The 13,430-nt window shown below is 41.3% G+C and overlaps 1 protein-coding gene across 1 annotated transcript in view; it reads left to right on the forward strand.

Moving 5' to 3' along the window:
* The window catches only part of LOC131106420 (potassium voltage-gated channel subfamily A member 2), a 53,979-nt gene that overhangs the window by 11,609 nt on the left and 28,940 nt on the right, over positions 1 to 13,430 (forward strand). The window contains exon 2 of the mRNA XM_078798412.1: positions 9,870 to 10,104. The gene's annotated coding sequence lies outside the window, so the exon portion shown is untranslated. The remainder of the gene's footprint in view (positions 1 to 9,869; positions 10,105 to 13,430) is intronic.

Genomic DNA, 13,430 nt, shown 5'->3' on the forward strand with positions numbered 1-13,430 from the left:
TATAAAAATAAACACAAAAGAAGCCCACTTTTTTTTTTTAAATCATCAAAAACAAGCGGAACCAACATGACTGTTTCATGTCAAATTTCAGACGGCAACTGAGGTCATAGTCGTTCTTGGGAAAGCCATGTTTACACAAAGTGCTTTGCCACAGTACTGTTTAGAAGGCTAAATTCCGATCTGGATTATGTTTCCGATACTGGTTGTGTAGCTTGGATGTCATAATCTGCAAAACTATCAATTATAGTAGAAAGAAACATTTTGGGGGGGAAAAAATGGAAGAAGCCATACGGTAAACGAACACAACAAACTCTTCCATGTAGGTCTCATGCTACTGCAGTTGATGCCAAAAATTGCTTCTGTATGGACCAATTACAACTTTCGACAATGGAAATGCAACAACAAACTGAAGCCGAGTGTACCGCTTGGTAGCAAAAGGTCTTAAAGGTCCCCCCTACTATGGAAAATGCTTTTAAAAAGATAAATTGCCTTTCATTATCAACTCCTATAAAGTTGGGCTCGTAGCTAGAGGCCAGCCACGATGCGGGCCGTGGGTGGAATACATTTATACAGCACGATTTTGCGGGAAGCATGAAATCCAATAAAATACAGCTGGATAGGTGCTGATTCTGGAAGAACTAGAAAGCTTTGTGCTCTATAGGAGTACACAACTCAATACAAAGGACCAAAAAAAATAAAGTAAAGCCTGAATTTCTACCAAGTATCCATCAAGTCAGGTACAGAAGTGGGAGGTTTAAGTTTGATCGTTTTGGTTTGCTAGGCTAGGCTAACCTAGCATGATGTTGCTGTTACAATTACGAGCATTGTTGCATACACAACTATTCTAGTTTTGCTCACATTTGTGTCCCTGTGTCTAGAGATGAGCCGGTTACTTGTTTGTTTATGAATTTTTGGATTTTTCGGATTATGAATTTTTGGCGAGTATGAACAAGAAATGAGTACATCTCATCCTTATCCGTAATCGTGTATTCACTCTTCATGTTCTGTGATTGGCCAGTCACACACAGCGACCACCCCTCTGTGTTGAACAGTAGATTTCGTTAATGCGGCATTACAGTCGTCCCTAACTACATCACAGTTCGAATATCGTTTTTCAAAAATGAGTTAATTAATTATGCCTTTTTTGTGGTTGACGAGGCCAAATATTGCTTGTGGAAGTGGTACACATATGGCTATTTATGTTGTTCTTCTTCCTTGCACAGTTTCAAACCCATTCATCAGTACGCAAATAAATCAAAGGCTATCGAGTTAGCTTAGTATATTTAGTCACTAAACAGTAATTGACCCACATTACGCTTGATATACTACAACAATAAGGATTTTTTCCCAATGCTAATGGTTAATTAGTCTGCACGTCTGAAATAGCTTATTTTGTTCTTATTCTGTCTACTGTATTGGGTAATATGATTGTAGACTTTTAGTGTTTGTTAGTTCATGTCTATATTGAATCCTACTTCATGAAAATTCACTTATCACAGTCTGGTTTGGAACCAATTAACAGCATTAAAGGAGGGACGACTGTATGGCCCTATTGTTTATTGTTTATTACAGATCCCCATTAGTCCTCACTGCAGTGAAGACTGGGGTCAAAAATTTACATTTGAGACTTTAAACATAAAATAACAAAATCTAAACAAAAATGATCTGAGATGTAATGGAATACAACCCTTGAAATTATTGAAGCCAACCAGAACCATTCCTTCATTCATTCATTCATTTTCTACCGCTTTTCCTCATGAGGGTCGCGGGGGTTGCTGGAGCCTATCCCAGCTGTCTTCGGGCGAGAGGCGGGGTACACCCTGGACTGGTCGCCAGCCAATCACAGGGCACATATAGACAAACAACCATTCACACTCACATTCATACCTATGGACAATTTGGAGTCGCCAATTAACCTAGCATGTTTTTGGAATGTGGGAGGAAACCGGAGTACCCGGAGAAAACCCACACAGAGATGGCAGAGGGTGGAATTGAACCCTAGTCTCCTAGCTGTGAGGTCTCCGCGCTAACCACTTGACTGCCGTGCAGCCCCCATTTCTTTTCATGTAGTATAAAAATAGAAATAAACGTGCATCCACAGTCCATAATCACTCTTTCAATGGATAAAGTACAAGTCTGTTCCCATGTTGAATTTTGTTCATTTTTTTCCACAAACTTCCAACTGAAACGCACGTGTGCTTTTATGAAGTTGCAGAAAACGTTAGTAAAAAGTCCCAAAAGTCCTGTTCTCCAGAGCTCTTGGTTCTGCGTTGTGATCGTGAGCAGATGTCTCACAGAGGTTCACCTTGTCTCTATGATTCATGCCACAACCTTCAGGCTAAGTTTTGCGTTACAAAAAGTACAAATTGGAGACAGCGACTTGTGAACCTGCTCGTTTGGGAGTTGATCCTGATCAATGTCTCGGAATCCTTTGTCTGTGTTGTGTTCGTGATGGGAAAAACATGGAAAATTGTTCTTTGAAAGTTTCTTTAATTATGAACACTCTTTATAGGATACAGTTTCTTGGTCTTATACTGCGGATGAGTGTATCTTCTCCCATCGTTCCAAGGTTACTTCAAGGTCAGAGGGGAGTCTCTGATTTATTCTTCACAAGTGAAACAACGGCGGTTTAGAAAATAAAAGCATGGTTGTGTTCGCACTGATGTCAGCAGCCTCGCACATCTGGAGTCAAATGGGAGCATATGGAAGCCAAATCTGCTTACCGAGTTACGCACGGATTACGCGCCTGCTTTGAATTATCTGCTCGCAACCCTGGAGTGGGCGTGGCCTGTGCTTTTTAACACAACTCTAGGCGGTCTATCTTCGGGCTTAGCAAAACCATAGCTTTGCTTTTCTCAGTAGGACATGTGGACCTGTGAATTGTACCATGTGATGCGCTCAGGTGTACGTGTACAGGAAGTACAGAGCAAGGCTGACGTCATCGCAGTCCCACAATGAATGTGTTGCTCAGATTCAATGCACTATCAGAGTTGATTTCATTTAAAACTTGTATTTGTACATCTTTGTATATTTGTCAGGTATACCATTTGAGTGTGATGTTGCTGTGTGATGAGTTTAGTGTGCCCGACTGTTATATTGTTATACTGTTATATATACTGACAAGGTTGTTGGCTGGGTGTACCCTGCCTCTCGCCCAAAGACAGATTGGGATAGGCTCCAGCATACCTGCGACCCAAATAAGGATTAGCGGCATAGAAAATGGATGGATGGACATTCGTAAAATCTGCAATTGACTGGTAACCATTCCAGGGTGTTCCCCAGCTTTCACCTGAGGACAGCTGGGATAGGCTCCAGCACCCCTTGCCACCCTCGTGAGGATAAGCAGTAGAAAATGAATGAATTAATTTTATTTTTCCTGAAAAAATGTGGTGATCCTTGAACGCACCATAGCTGTAAGACGTTAGCCTTCGTTAGTCGTAAATAACTAAAAATTTTATATTTTCAAGTGTGTTAAAAAAATAGTGTGAGGTGTATTGTATTGAGGCCTTTAATCTGGATTGTGTTGTGAGTTAACAATGGCAATTGAAGAGAAAACGGGAGGGTTCTGATATGAATCTAGTCTAATACCAAAAGCACAGTTACTTTTATTGCAAATGTTGATACAAAATCGGCTTAAGCTTGCTGGAGAGGGGCATATTTTAGTTGTATTAATTAATTGTTGTTTTTGCTATTTGCTGATAGTCCTGGTTCGGGAAAAAGCTCAGTATAAAATAGGAAGCCGTTGTATTGCGTGTATAAACACAAGTGGTAAAGCCAGCATAACCCCTAAATATCGAGAACATGACCTGTGATCTATACGTGTTCCTCTGCCCAAGAACTTCGTGACCACCATGTGTTCCTCAGCCGACTAAAAGTTGATGTAACTGATCAGGGCCAGATGTGGATTTCCACTTTTTTTTTCCCACAATTTGAGACTCACGGTTGATAGGCAGACGAATCCACGGTGCCAAAATATGAAGGAATTGCAGATGAAACTACAAAACAGTAAATTGGACGTGGGTTTCATAGTTCTTAGAATTGCTTCTCGACCTTCAACTAGGAATCCACTTAGTATGAGCCGCAGCATACATTATATACGCCTTTGGAATCTAACAATGTGACAAATAATTCAACAATTTTCACTTTTGATAGACGGACTACATATGTTAGAAACAATTATATGTCATCCAAAGCCGGGCACGGTGTGCGACCTTTAACCTACCCCCCGCTCCCCCCACATCCACAAGCTAAATTCACCCCTTGGCAATTGCCCCCGTCCCCCTTTTTTTTTTGCCCTCTTCATCTGTGCAGGACAATGACTGTGTTGTTTAGGACGATTTCGGCATTGGATCAAATTCCTCATAGTGTAACACAACTCCCAAACGTCACCGTCATGTCGTTTCATGTTGGGAACCTCTGAGTTTGTTTTGTTCCCAGAAGGCTTTATTGTGTGTCTGTGTGTGGTTTAGATGTGCTGCTGACAGATGTGCTCATGGTCCGAGATACTTCACTCCCTCCCTTTTTTTTTTTTTTTTTACCTCAAGGTTGAGCGGCTGTATAATACTTATGTATACTGTATAAATCCTACTTGCGCAATATAATATTGTGTATATATATTTAATGTTGCACACAAGTGATTCCATTTTTAACACCACTGGAATCTCGGGGATTAAACACATTTTGATTTGTTCACATTTTTTTTTATTTTGCTCAAATAATTAAAAAACATAACGGTCTGTTACCATGTCAAACATTGACCATCATGAAACTTTGAAATTATGTACACCCAATGTCTTCCTAAGCATTTTGGTGCAGTTAATTGTCTTGGACGCGCAAAAAGCATAGGACGTTAATTGGAAGCAGGGGATAATTGGAGAATGGCTGCTATTTCCCATATTGAACTTAAATAATAATTTAGATGGGCTGCACGGTGGTCGAGTGGTTCAATTCCAACCTCGGCCATCTCTGTGTGGAGTTTGCATGTTCTCCCCGTGCATGCGTGGGTTTTCTCCGGGTACTCCGGTTTCCTCCCACATTCCAAAAAAACATGCTAGGTTAATTGGCGACTCCAAATTGTCCATAGGTGCGGCACGGCGGTCGTGTGGTTAGCGTGCAGACCTCACAGCAAGGAGACCAGGGTTCAATTCCATCCTCGGCCATCTCTGTGTGGAGTTTGCATGTTCTCCCCGTGCATGCGTGGGTTTTCTCCGGGTACTCCGGTTTCCTCCCACATTCCAAAAAAACATGCTAGGTTAATTGGCGACTCCAAATTGTCCATAGGTATGAATGTGAGTGTGAATGGTTGTTTGTCTATATGTGCCCTGTGATTGGCTGGCGACCGGTCCAGGGTATACCCCCGCGACCGTCGTGAGGATAAGCGGTAGAAAATGAATGAATGAATGTCCCTTATTTTCTGATGCTAATGTTTACAGGTATGATAAAATCATGTGAAAAAGTTAGGACTCCCAATGGTAGGACCTGAACTGCAGCACGAAAAAAAGGGTAAACATGCACCCGTACTGTGTTGGCTGATATACGTATGTTGATATATGTGTTGCCTGAACCCCCAAAATTGACTTGAAATTTCTCGCACAGCACAATATGTTCAAGCATTTTGCCCTAGTTAAAAAAAAAAAGAGGGATGTAGGTGGGGGATGTATCCCACCTCTCGCCTGAAGACAGCTGGGATAGGCTCCAGCACCACCTGCGACCCTTGTGAGGAAAAAGTCATACTTCAAATGCACCATATTTGCCTTATTGTGGAAGCCATCAAGAGGTTGTATATACAGCATTAGCTCTTAATGCTAATGTTTTCTGACCCGGCACTAATAATCAACCCTGGTAATTATTTGTTTTTGTAGACTGCACATGCAGGAGACTCACATCCATCCATAAATATCAATATAATTCCATATGAGCATTTATGGATTGATACCTCTTAGCTGTATTATTTATGTTGCACGGAGTCAATCAATATAAATCTATTTTTTTCTGCATGACTCTTCATGGTTTCTTGTACAATTTCAACACAGAGCTTGTAAAAACAAAACAGAAAAAGGAAGATATGCTTGACATGCGACACACGTTTTTGCCATTGTGATGTGGTTACAAATACACACAAAATTCTGCAATTTTAGTATCCTTTTCTTACAATAAACTCTCCCACTGCCACACCAAACTATCACACTTTTAATGGATTTCATCTAATTAACTAAGCATGTTTACATATTATCCAATTAATCATCCAATACAGATGTGGAAATGGTTTTTCACAAGCGCTTTGCTATGCTATGTAGTTGCTGTTAACTCCCTACTGACTACAACTACAATAAATAATAACTGTTAAAGGACTACCATCCAAACTGAGCATTATCATCTTTAAAGGGATAATTTGGGGTGCAGCTCTTGTACTGGGTCTTATTAGATGATGCAGGTGTGCAACTTACTGTTACCAGGTAAAACACATATAAGGTTTCTATGGTAACATGGAAAGAAACACAGAAAACGTCATATTATGGGTACAAATTTAACAACCAATGGTTGGGCCATATGTTGGAACAAAACAAAGCACTATAGTGGCCCCTTGTGTGACCTTCATTCACAACTATTTCATATGTCCTTGCCCTCTGAGAGTTTGAGCGGGGGGGGGGGGCATTTCCTTCAACTACATCTGTAATCCATGTCGTCTTAAAAAAAGGGTCGAAAAAGTTTGGCGAGGGGGGAAAAAAAAAACCATCACAGAGGCATTGCTGTCATTTCTTATTAAGTGTGCGTTTCATTCCAACAAGGCTGCTGCTGCTCTATGTGCTCATAATGGAATCAAGATGGTTTAAAAAAAAAAAAAAAACAGGCAGGGGTGAGGGCAGCTTAATCTATCTGCTGCCCCCCTGTGGATACATGCTGGAGCTACCAGAATCCTCTATCAGGCACTGATTGATTGGTATGGCATTAATACGGGAAACTTTTTTTTTTTTGAGGCTGCACGGTTGACAAGTGATTTGCACGCAGGTTTCACAGCTAGGAGACCCAAGTTCAATTCCACATTCCAAAAATTGTCCATAGGTATGAATGTGAGTGTGAATGGTTGTTTGTCTATATGTGCCCTGTGATTGGCTGGCAACCAGTCCAGGGTGTACCGAAAACAGCTGGGATAGGCTCCAGCACCCCCGCCACCCTAGCGGTAGAAAATGAATGAATGAATGAATGAACTTTTTTGAACACAACCACCTAATTTTACTTGTACCATGAGTCATTTTTATTAAATTCATCATTGTTTTAATAAAGTGTAAATAAAGTGTAGCGGGTTTTTTTTAGACGTGCGAGCCTCCCCTAAGAGTTGTTTTCATTTTTTTTTTGCACTCAATCCAACATTTTGCCACATTTACACTTTAACATTTAAAGTGTGGGTATGACAGTGCTGCTGTTGTTTGTTTTACCAAGTAAATATCGCATGTAAATCCTTTTAAAATCTATTTTGTGGAGTTTTTGCTTCTCTCACTGAAATGTCAAAAAACTGATGAATTTAAGTTTGTCTATTTTTCTCAAGATGCTGAATTTTCCAATTTTTTTGTTCTATTTCTTTGTATGTGCACCAGATACCTCACAATCCATACCTTACAAACTTCAATTTATTCTGATATTTAATTATATTTCTTTGTAAATCAATAGAACCCCGGTTTTTGTTGTTAATTTGGCCCCAAAGGTCAGGCCAAAACATATGAATTAAAACTGAAGCAATTTTTCCTCATAGGAAATCATATAGACAAACAACCATTCACACTCACATTCATACCTATGGACAATTTGGAGTCGCCAATTAACCTAGCATGTTTTTGGAATGTGGGAGGAAACCGGAGTACCCGGAGAAAACCCACGCATGCACGGGGAGAACATGCAAACACAGGGTGGAATCGAACCCTGGTCTCCTAGCTGTGAGGTCTGTACGCTAACCACTAGACCGCCGTGCAGCCCTTTGAATAAATTAGTACTTAGTAATTAGTAATCACTGCTTTATAAGATTGATGAAACAACCTTTTTGTTCAACTTTTCCACCAAATCTTCATTGAAATCTTTGGCGTTTTCCAAAGCTGAATTTATCCCCTGATTTGACAAATACTAGCATAAACATTCCAAGTTAAAACAACTTAAAATATTGAACTGAGTCCTATCAGCAACAGTATTATGAGTTTAGACAGAGTAATAGTGCCTCATTTCCTCATGTGTCATACTACAGACCAACCACAGCACATCCTGTTTTGATGCCTGTCTCGTCCCTGAGGAGCAGTGACAGGGCAGGTACGGCGGTCCAAAAGCTCATTAGAAGACGGAGCAAATGAATTCTCTCAGGGATCCCCTCACCGTGCTAGGCCAACAACAACAACAACAACAACAGCGGCGGCAGATGTCGCCTGTCGGAAAGCTCAAAGTTGTCGCTTAATTAGGCTTTTCTTTGCATCGTATAGCATGAGGGTGCGCGGAGGTGTACAAAATGTCAGCGTGCAGAATAAAAGACAAAAAAATACCCTCAAGGCAAAAGTGACTATATGTGACAATCTCACTCACAGTGTGTAGAGTGTGTGATTGTTGAGGAGATAACTGCTTTAGCATGCTTTATGCATGCTCATCCATAAGGTATCGCTGCATAATTGCCATGACTATATTTAGATAGGGGAGTGCGGTACAAGCTGCAAGGAGGCAGCATTGATGTTGGATGCAGCATAGGGGATGTGAGAATATTAGCATCTGTGATTACCTCTGCCAAGTGTGGTTTACATCTCCATTTGCATCTTTCCCGTTTGTTTGCCCTAAAACTGCACACATAATTCCATGAAACTGGAAAATTGAGTGGATAGACTTGTCACAATTTTAACTATGGAGTGTTGTACTCATCACATCCCCTTTTTGTTGTGTTTGAGGACTTGTCTACAAGCAAAAATAATGGTTCATCATCCATAACTCATATGTTTTTGGTTTGTTAAAGGTCAAATCCAGGAGTTATTTTTTCCTAATATTTCTAACACTGCGTATTTCTCAGTATTCTAAAAAGTGATTGGTCGAAATGCAGACGGAAAGACCACAATTTTGTTTATTTTTCCTTATTTTCTGAAAAATTTCCCTTATGTTGGGCTGCACAGCAGTCGAGTGGTTAGCACGCAAACCTCACATTTAGGAGACCAGGGTTCAATTCCACCCTCGGTCATCTCTGTGTGGAGTTTGCATGTTCTCCTCGTGCATGCGTGGGTTTTCTCCGGGTACTCCGGTTTCCTCCCACATTCCAAAAACATGCTAGGTTAATTGGCGACTCCAAATTGTCCGTAGGTATGAATGTGAGTGTGAATGGTTGTTTGTCTATATGTGCCCTGTGATTGGCTGGCCACCAGTCTCTCGCCCGAAGACAGCTGGGATAGGCTCCAGCACCGCTGTGACCCTCGTGAGGATAAGCGGTAGAAAATGAATGAAGGAATGTCCCTTATGTTTATAGGTATGATAAAATCATGTGAAAAAGTTAGGACTCCCAATGGTTGGACCAGAATTTTCACCCATACTGTGTTGCCTGATATAGTACATATGATGATATATGTGATGCCTCTGTTGACTGAACCCCAAAATTGACTTGAAATTTCTCGCACAGCACAATATTTTGACCACAATCGAGCCGAGAGGGGTGCATAATTTTTTGTGTTCTAACATAATGAATTAATTGGTTTGTGAAAATCAGTAAAATTATAGGTTTGAGAAAATGTACATTCTTATGGTTTGTAGTTGCAGTGTAAATTCCTAAGTGTGGCTCATTGTGAGCTCATGTGATGCGTTTTGAAAACAAACCCTCATCCTTCATAAACACTGTGTCCTGTTTTTTCTGTCTTTAGGGAAATCCTTCTTCTACTTCCTCTTTGTCACCATTGGTGTCACTGAGCGGAAATCCTCATTACGGCAATTAAAGGCCGACATCGACACTGCGGCCTGCAGCGCGTCGTGACTATGAGTGCTGTGAGCACGACGCTGGGTATTTTCCCACAGATGTGTTCTCCCTCCCTCTGTTACTCTGATGTCATCTCCACTGACCTGGATCGTCCCTTCAGCCCGGCCCACGCCACACCATGGGTAAATATTTCAATGCAGGCATTGAGGAGGGGGGTGGTTGTTGTCACAGATGCAGTTCCTGATCGGGGGCCATATGCAGGTGCAACGTTTCATCAGGCATTATGTGAGAGTGAATGTCAGGATGAAAAGTACCAAGTTTAACTCCAACACACGCACATCATTAGCAGCAGCTACTTGTGTACTTGTGTGTACTTTTGTACTTGTGTACTTGTGTCTGCAACCCATACATGAAAGCAAGTGGGTGAACACTCCAGCGCTCGCCTGCATCTTCCTTCCTTTTCCTCTGGCAGAGAATGAAAGTCCAAAAAGTAGGATAAAATTCTGCTTTGCATATGCGGCGCCATGTGTGTGTATGAATGCATGTTTGTGCGTACGTGAAGGGGGGGGGTGCAGTTGCCGTGCTCATCGAACTGTGAAATTTGTTCTTAAACTGTTAATTTCCCAGCCTGGAATATGCTGGATGTGGAAAATCACATTGAATTAGGGAAGACTCAGGTACTCAGGTTACCATGGTTACCGTGAGCATTTGCAACACAGTTCCATTTTGTTTGCAGACATAATAACCATTCACACTCACATTCGGGGGGGTCCAAAGTGCGGCCTGGGGCAGTGATTCTAAACTGGTGGGTCCCACACCCTTAAATGGGTTGTGGGGCTGTTTTCAGTGGGTCCGAGGTCCTTTGCCTGGAGGGGAAAAAAAATGTAACGACCTGATGTTGGTGAATAAAACTAGTGTTCTTGTCTGTGCTAGCCACATGCTACCTCACAGTGAGGTGCGTGCCACTTTTATGGGGAACTTTGTCAAGCTTGAAGAGAAGTAGAAGGATAATGAGTGGGGACTTCCATCTGACACGCAGCTGAGAGAGCAAGACAGCGTCCCACCTCTGCAGCTCACATTGTGTTGCATGCCGTCCCTTTAAATATAAGAAGTTTGAAAGGTTTCCTGTCACTGAATGAGAACCAATAACCTGGAGGGCAACTTCTTTTTTGGTAATGGTTTTATTTCATTTGAACAAGCATCAGATTACAATTGAATGCATCACATAATCAGTTCACAGTTCCACATGTCCAAAAGGAGTAGGAAGAAGCAAAGCTTATTAAATCCTACCCCTTCATCTGGTACTTTTACAATCGGTAACTGTTACATTTGTTCACTTCCTGCTTTCCTAATATAGTTAGTTTTTTTTTTAAATTTATTTTATAAATTTTAATTTTTTTAATTTTTTGTCACGTATTGAAGTACGAGGTGATATGACCATACAATGACATAATGGGTACCATAGTAAGTGTCAATATAGTGATATATATAGCACATCATGACTGGTTCAAGACTCTTCATCCTTGTATTTAGCAAACATCAACTGCTTGTATTGTTTCTTGAATTGGCTCATCGTTGTGCATTGTTTGAGTTCCTTACTCCTTACTTCCTTAATCCATTCCATAGTTTGATTCCACATACTGAAATGCTGGAATACAGCTGGAATAGGTGCAGATTCTGGAAAATCAAAAAAAGTTTTTTGTGCGGGTTATTGTGTGTAGCTTGCTCTATAGAAGACCACAACTCAGTACAAAGGGTCAAAAAAAAAGCATAATAGGTCCCATTTAAGAGATCGCTCACTGTAATAAGACATTTTGTAAACTTAATGCTCAGTTTTGATTGACACTTAATGTAAAGGCAGATTTATATAATTGACGGCTCCTGTTCCTGTACCTAATGGAGTGTCCAGCAAATGCATGAAGCTGTAAGTGTTTGACACAGCGGAAACACATTTGTATCTTTTCCTCATGCATTTTCCAGTAAAGGTTGCATTGCCTCCAGTCCAACTTACTGTGGAATCCATCATTTCCTGCTAAATGCCACTTGTATGAACATATAATGCCTCCCATATTGTCCGTATTTCAGTATTCCGACCAAGAAGACTGCCAAAAAAAAAAAAGACTAAGCTTGACCGAGCATATGCATTCTGCTCATTGCACCAACATTTTAATCGAGCTCCTGCTCTGTCATTCCTGGGGTGCCACGTTGCCAAAACGAGCCGCGCCTGCCACCTCTTCGCACCGTGATTTTGGCACCATCATGGGGTTACATTCGTCAGCCCATCTGCTCCTTGATAACAACGCTTGTCACTTCCAAGTCTTGTCTCTCACGCTTGCATGCAGGATAATTAGTGGGATGAAGTAATGCAGCAGACGAGGAACAAAATATACCTTTATCGACCAGTCTGTTGTCACCTCAATGCAGTTACAGTTCATGTAAATCTTCTTGGTTACATCTATCTTAATTTCCTCACAGTCAATAAGGTGTTTCCTTATTGGCTGAAGTGCACTTGTAGCCCCGTTCCCTATCTCTTATACTGAACAATGATGGCACACTTTTGTCTTATCTGCTTGTCTTTGTCCATCTATGTATTTCACTGGGGGGGGCAAGTGTTCCCAAATGGGAGACTTTAACACCCCAAGGGCCTGGGTTCTATTTGAGGCTTCTACATGTTGACGGAATAGAGGTGTGACTGTATCGCAAGGTAGTTTTACTTTCTGTCCATCACTTGTCCTACACAATGTGCACTGTGTGTTATAACATATCAAATGTTTCGTACCAAATACAATCCAATTAGGAATACATATACCGTTATACCTTGACTTTTGTTATTTAATACATATATATTGTCATTCTTTAAATATTTACATTTCATTAGTGTATTAAAATTCATTCATTTGTTCATTTTCTACCGCTTTTCTTCACGAGGGTCGCGAGGATTGCTGGAGCCTATCCCAGTCGAGAGACTGGGTACACCCTGGATTGGTCGCCATGCAGCCAATCACAGGGCACATAGGGACAAACAACCATTCACACTCACATTTATACCGATGGACAATTTGGAGTCGCCAATTAACCTAGCATGTTTTTGGAATGTGGGAGGAATACCCGGAGAAAACCCACGCATGCACGGACTCTACACAGGGTGGGATTGAACCCAAGTCTCGTAGCTGTGAGGTCTGCGCGCTAACCACTCGACCACCGTGCAACCTGGCATTGTGATATTTGTGCAGCAAAAATGTCCTTAAAATGTCTTTTGTTTTGATATGTGGGAGGAAAACAGAGTACCGAACACGGGGAGAACATGCAAACTCCACACGGAGATGGCCGAGGGTGGAATTGAACCCTGGTCTCCTAGCTGTGAGGACTGCACGCTAACCACTCGGCCGTTGCGCAGCCCATTCTCAATAAAATGCTATTCAGTGTTCACTGACTATAATATCCAGGCAGACGCAACAGCTTAAGAAAAATAAAGAAAAGCACATTTTTCTAGTAGTTAGATATAAGT

Source organism: Doryrhamphus excisus, linkage group LG18 (assembly GCF_037039965.1).
Source record: "Doryrhamphus excisus strain RoL-2023G ecotype Guam linkage group LG18, RoL_Dexc_Guam_v1.1, whole genome shotgun sequence".
NCBI classification, from domain to species: domain Eukaryota; kingdom Metazoa; phylum Chordata; class Actinopteri; order Syngnathiformes; family Syngnathidae; genus Doryrhamphus; species Doryrhamphus excisus.